Raw genomic sequence first — 5,868 nt, forward strand, 5'->3', positions numbered from 1 at the left:
TTATTTTTCATGAATACATCGGCACATTAGTGGAGATCTACATTGATGATGTAGTGATTAAGTCTGGAGATATCACAAAACATCTAGCCGATCTACGAAAGATACTAGAGTGCACAAGGAAGCATGGATTGAAGATGAATCCTAATAAATGTACATTTGGTGTATCAGCAGGTCAATTCTTGGGTTTTATGGTGCATCAGCGGGGCATCGAAATCAGTAGGAAGTCTATTGATGCAATTAACAAGGTGGTTGCTCCTGCCAATAAAACCAAATTGCAATCTTTGATCGGTAAGATTAATTTCATTAGAAGATTCATATCTAATCTGTCGGGTAAGATCAAGGCTTTCAGTCCATTACTTAAGTTAAAAGCCGATTAGGAATTTATATGGGGAGCTGAGCAGCAGATAGCCCTAGATGAAATTAAGAAATATTTAACAAATCCTCCAGTGCTAGTTCCACCTCAACACGGGAAACCTTTCAGGTTGTATTTGTCAACTGATGATACCGTTATCGGTTCAGCTCTTATTCAAGAATTTGAAGGGAAAGAACGTGTTATTTATTATTTGAGCAGAAGATTAGTGGATGCTAAGACAAGGTATTCGGCCATCGAAAAATTATGTCTGTGTTTATACTTTTCTTGTGTCAAATTAAGACATTATTTGTTATCTGCCGAATGTATGGTCATATGCAAAGACGACGTAGTCAAGTATATGCTGTCGATGCCGATATTAAGTGGTAGAATCGGTAAGTGGATTTTAGCATTATCAGAATTTGAACTACGTTACGAATCGACTAAGGCAGTTAAGGGGCAGGTTATGGCTGATTTTGTCACTCAGCATTGTAATACAGTGGACTCTCTGGAGGTTGCTCCTTGGACACTTTTCTTCGATGGATCCACATGTGGTGAAGGAGCAGGTATCGGCATTGTGTTGATTTCACCTCAAGGAAGGAAGTATGAGTTTTCATTGCCGATTGTTGCTACATCGACAAACAATTAGGCTGAATACCAAGCCTTGATAAAAGGGTTAGAATTGCTAAAGGAGATACATGCCGATGCTATTGAAATCTTTGGTGATTCTATGCTAGATATAAATCAATTGGCTGGGATTTATGAATGACGAAGTGAAGTTTTAATTTCATATTATGAAAGATGTTTGCAATTGTTGAAAGGGTTTAGAGATTTTCGTCTTGAACATATTTCTCGACTACATAATAAGAGGCTAATCAACTAGCTCAGCATGCTTTAGGGTATCAGCCTATTCAGGAAGTGCTAACATCGGTGGTCGATACTGATGACTGGAGAAAGGAGATTGTCGATTATTTAAAGGATCCATATAAAAAGGTTGAAAGACGTATAAGGTTCCAAGCTACCAAGTATGTGCTCCTCGATGATGAATTATATTATCGAACTATAGATGGAGTTTTACTCAGATGTGTTAGCAGTGATGAATCGAAAAGCTTGATGGGTGAAATTCATGAAGGAGTGTGTGGAGCGCATCAATCGGCTTTCAAGATGAAGTGAATGATCAGAAGGAATGGATACTATTGGCCGACTATTCTTGAAGATTGTTTTAAGTATTTTAAAGGATGTCAGGGGTGTCAAAAGTTTGGTAATGTTCAAAGAGCGCCTGCATCGGCTATGAACCCTATAATTAAACCTTGGCCGTTCCGGGGATGGGCTATCGATCTCATCAGTCAGATTTATCCGCCATCGAGTAAAGGACATAAATTTATTCTAGTTGCTACCGATTATTTCACAAAATGGGTTGAGGCAATTCCTTTAAAAAAGGTGACATCGGCTAATATGATCGATTTTGTGAAAGAGCATATTGTTTACCGATTTGGTATTCCTCAAACTATCACTACCGATCAGGGTACTATGTTTACATCGAGAGAATTTGATGAGTTTGCTGTAGGTATGGGAATTAAAGTTTTAAATTCTTCTCCATATTATGCTCAAGCTAATGATTAGGCTGAGGCTTCTAACAAAGGGATCATCAAACTCATTAAGCGCAAAATTAAAGAAAATCCTAAGAGGTGGCATACAGTATTAAATGAAGCCTTGTGGTCATATCGGATGTCATGTCATGGTGCAACCAAAGTAACGCCTTATCAGTTAGTATATGGACACGACGTAGTATTACCTTGGGAAATTAAAATTGGCTCTAGGCGAATACGTTCTCAAAATCAGCTGACAGCCGATGATTATGATACTCTTATAAAGGATGAGTTGGAAGATGTGGCGGGTCATCGGTTAAGGGCTTTAGTTAGCATCGAAGAAAATAAGAAAAGAGTAGCCAGATGGTATGACAAGAAGGTGAAGGTAAAGGAGTTTGCCGATGGAGATCTAGTCTGGAAATTGATTTTACCGATTGGAACTAAAAGTTCAAAGTTTGGAAAGTGGTCTCCTAATTGGGAAGGTCCATATCGAATAAATCAGTCTGTTTCTGGTAACACATATATTCTAGAAACCCTTGAAGGGGTTGTGTTTCCTAGAGCATTAAATGGAAAATATTTAAAGAAATATTACCCTAGTATCTGGATGGATGCATAAAAGTATAAGTGTCGATAACAGTCCTATCGGCTAGAATTATACAAGGATGTCAATGTCTCATAAAGTGCCGATGCAATAGACAAGATTTACAAGTTTAACAAGGATTGGATAGCCAATATCGCATGCAGACGAATCTGGTCGGCTTCCTTCATTTCTTTGATGTCTTCATCGGCAGCACCCTCCACAGGCTTGAGTTTTTTCTTCATGGCCAAGGCTTGGCGAGCCTGGATGTCTCTTTCTTGCTAAAGGGCCTTGATGGCATTGGGTACCCGGCTTTCTTCTTGTTGGGCATGAGTTAAGGCTGCCTCGACTTCTTTCAATTCAGCCAATAGAGCCATCTTCTTTGCCGATAAGTCTAAGATTTTCTGCTTAAGTTCAGCGCCCGAAGTTTGCAAGTTGCCGATGCCCTTGTGCTTCTCATCGGCAATCTGTTTCAATTGTAGCATCTCTTCTTTGAGTTGAGCCTGAGCTGCTCTATCGGCAATGCGTTGAGCAGCCCATTGATATTGCAGTTGATGGCTTTCTAAATGGGCTGCTGGGAAGAGTATTTCTTCAACATCGGCAGGGACCTAGCCACGGATTGTTTTGAAAATTGCCTTTGCGGGGTCCGAGTCATCTACCAGTTGGGCGGTATCCTGCTGTAACAAGTTCAGGAGAGCTTCCAACTTGGACTTAATTTCTACCGATATTGTTCCCAGTGCAAGGGAAGAACTTGTTTCCTCTCCATCATCGTCAGAAACATCAATGGCAAAGGAAAATAGGCTGTTTGGGGAGTCTTGTTCCTGAGAAAAAGAAAAGGAGGTCAGTTAAGGATAAGTATGAATATTATAAATCGACTAGGTCAATCGGCTTATCTGTTTCAAGGCAATTTCCTGTACTTGGCTGGAGGAAGCAGCCTAGAGTATGCCATGTGGAGGATCGACTGAGCTTGCCGATGGGATATCCTTTGTGGCCTCATCGGTGGTTGGCTCTTGGGGTATGATGACCGATGGTATGTCCTGTATAGGAGGATTAACTGCTTGCTCAGTTGCATCGACTGATTCTGGCTGAATTGCAGATATTGGGGCAGATGTGGGGATCGGCGTGGACTTCTATCGTTTTGGCTATGCCTTGGCATCTGTTAAGGCTTTGTGCTTTTCTTGGGCCTCAGCAACGGTTGGCTGGGGGGCATCGGCACTTGTTGGTTGTGGAGCTTGGACATCTGGTATGCTTGCCGATGTACCCATTTGTTGCTGCAAAACAAGTGTAAGGTATGATATTTAATAGATAAAATGTAAAATCAAAGGAATACCTCTGAAGGTTTGTCAGAAGTAGTGGTGCTTGATGTCGAAGGAATTGCCGATGACGATCCAGCAGCGGCTCTTACACCCTGATGATTAATGTTAATACAGTTTGTGATCGACATGAGTAGAAATAAACAGGGTTGTTACCTTGAATGCCTTGATCAGGGTTGTAGCAGCAGCCAATGGAGTGGCCCTAGCTGTAGCCAATTTGGACTTGGAGGTGATGGTCTTGGCACGGGTCTTCTGGTGAGTCAAAGCAGCTAAGGTGGGGGCGTTGTAGCCGATCGGTGATATCGGGGAAACAGGCCGAAGATCGAAGGGTTTTCCACTTTTGCTCATAGATGGTGCTGGTTGTTAACCTGTCACAAGAAAGTTAGTTACCGATATATGAAAGGAAAAAGCAGAAGGGAGTTAAAAGAAACTTACTGCGTCATCGGGAATGGCGTATTCAGGGTCGATCATGTGCCGATATGTGTGAGCAGATGTTGCAAACAGTTGTTCCCTCCACTCTCGCCACCATTGCTTATATGATTCGGTGATGAAAGATACTGGCGTCCAGACGGATATATCGACATCTGTAGTATCGGCATCGGGGGAGAGTCGCACTACCCTGCTCCAATCTGTTCCACAGGTGATTGTTTCTCTGGGTTTGATCACATCGGCAAAACAAAGTTTGATTAGCAGTTGCCCAAAAGCCAATTGACGGGATACTGCCGATGGGTTATAAAATTCATATGTGATATTGGTGTTTTTCCCGCTACCGAATATGTTTACTGGGATTACCCTAGGAGTAATGATGGCCATCATGAGTTCATTATCCTGATTCAGAGTGTCATCGGCAAAGTTGAAAAGAAGGGGGAATCTGTTTTCTTCGTCAATATAAGGTACCCAGGCCCTATGATCATAAGAAAGACCATTGTAGAAGCTTTGGAAGAATCTACCGATTTAGTCTTCATTGGCCTCTGTTCCAGGGAGGACAATTATGGCTTCACCAAAATTGAGGGGTGAGCGTGTTGCCGATTCCTCGTCCCCAAGCACGTGGTCTTCAGCAATTTCTCGTGGGAATTGTTGGGCAAAGAAGTCCCATTGCAAATGTTTGTGCATATGGGCATTCAGCCACATGTTGATAAACCACCACGGGCCTCCTAAGTTGCTGATGGGTTTGCCAAGCAAAAGTTTCAGGGACACTTGATGAAGAAGATGATAAGTGGAGCTCAGAAGGTATCGGCCAAGAGGGAACCTTACACCATTAGCCAAGAGTTTAGCCGTGGGGAGGAAGGCGTTGGTTGGTCCTATTGATCGACCACAAAAGATAAATTTTTCTAGCCACATATTCAAGAATGTGGCATGTTCCCTCTGGTTAACTGTCCCGGTTCTCTGGCATTCTTGAATGTATCCCGTCCAACCGCCGATGTTACGGGTATTCACCCTATATTCAGATTTTCTGCCATAGATGGAGCCTTCATCGGCAGTTGAAATATCCAAGCCAGTGAGCATGTAGACATCGGCAAGTGTGGGAGTAGCTGGGCCATGTTCAAACATAAAAGTGTTTGTTGTGTCTGACTAGAAGTAAGCAGCTGCAATCATCATTGACTCGTTCTTTTGCATATCGGCAATGGATAGCCTAATGCATTGGTCTAGCTTCCGTTCTGCCCAGTGTACTTGCATCGACCTATTGACCCTTAAGTACCAATCTTTCCACCCTTTGGTGGTTTTAGGCCAAGATCAGAATGTATCTTTCCATAAATTCAGAGAGAAATTTTGGGTTCTAAAAGGGATTCTGTTAACCTCTGCATTAATCAGATCAGTTGGATCTGGGTTGCCCATTGGTCCTAGGCATTGGACATGCGGCTGATCGGTTGGAATAACTAATTTGTTGCACAGTTCCTAAATTTAGAGGATCCGAAGAACAAAAGAAAAGAGAAAAAATTACCAACTATATGAACTCGCAAAGACCAGAGGAATCGAGGTAAAAGGTAATGGAAGTGGAACGAACCGCAGGGACGTCGAAGTTGATTGCCATTATCTTGA

This window comes from Miscanthus floridulus, chromosome 13, assembly GCF_019320115.1.
Source record: "Miscanthus floridulus cultivar M001 chromosome 13, ASM1932011v1, whole genome shotgun sequence".
In the NCBI taxonomy this organism is placed as follows: domain Eukaryota; kingdom Viridiplantae; phylum Streptophyta; class Magnoliopsida; order Poales; family Poaceae; genus Miscanthus; species Miscanthus floridulus.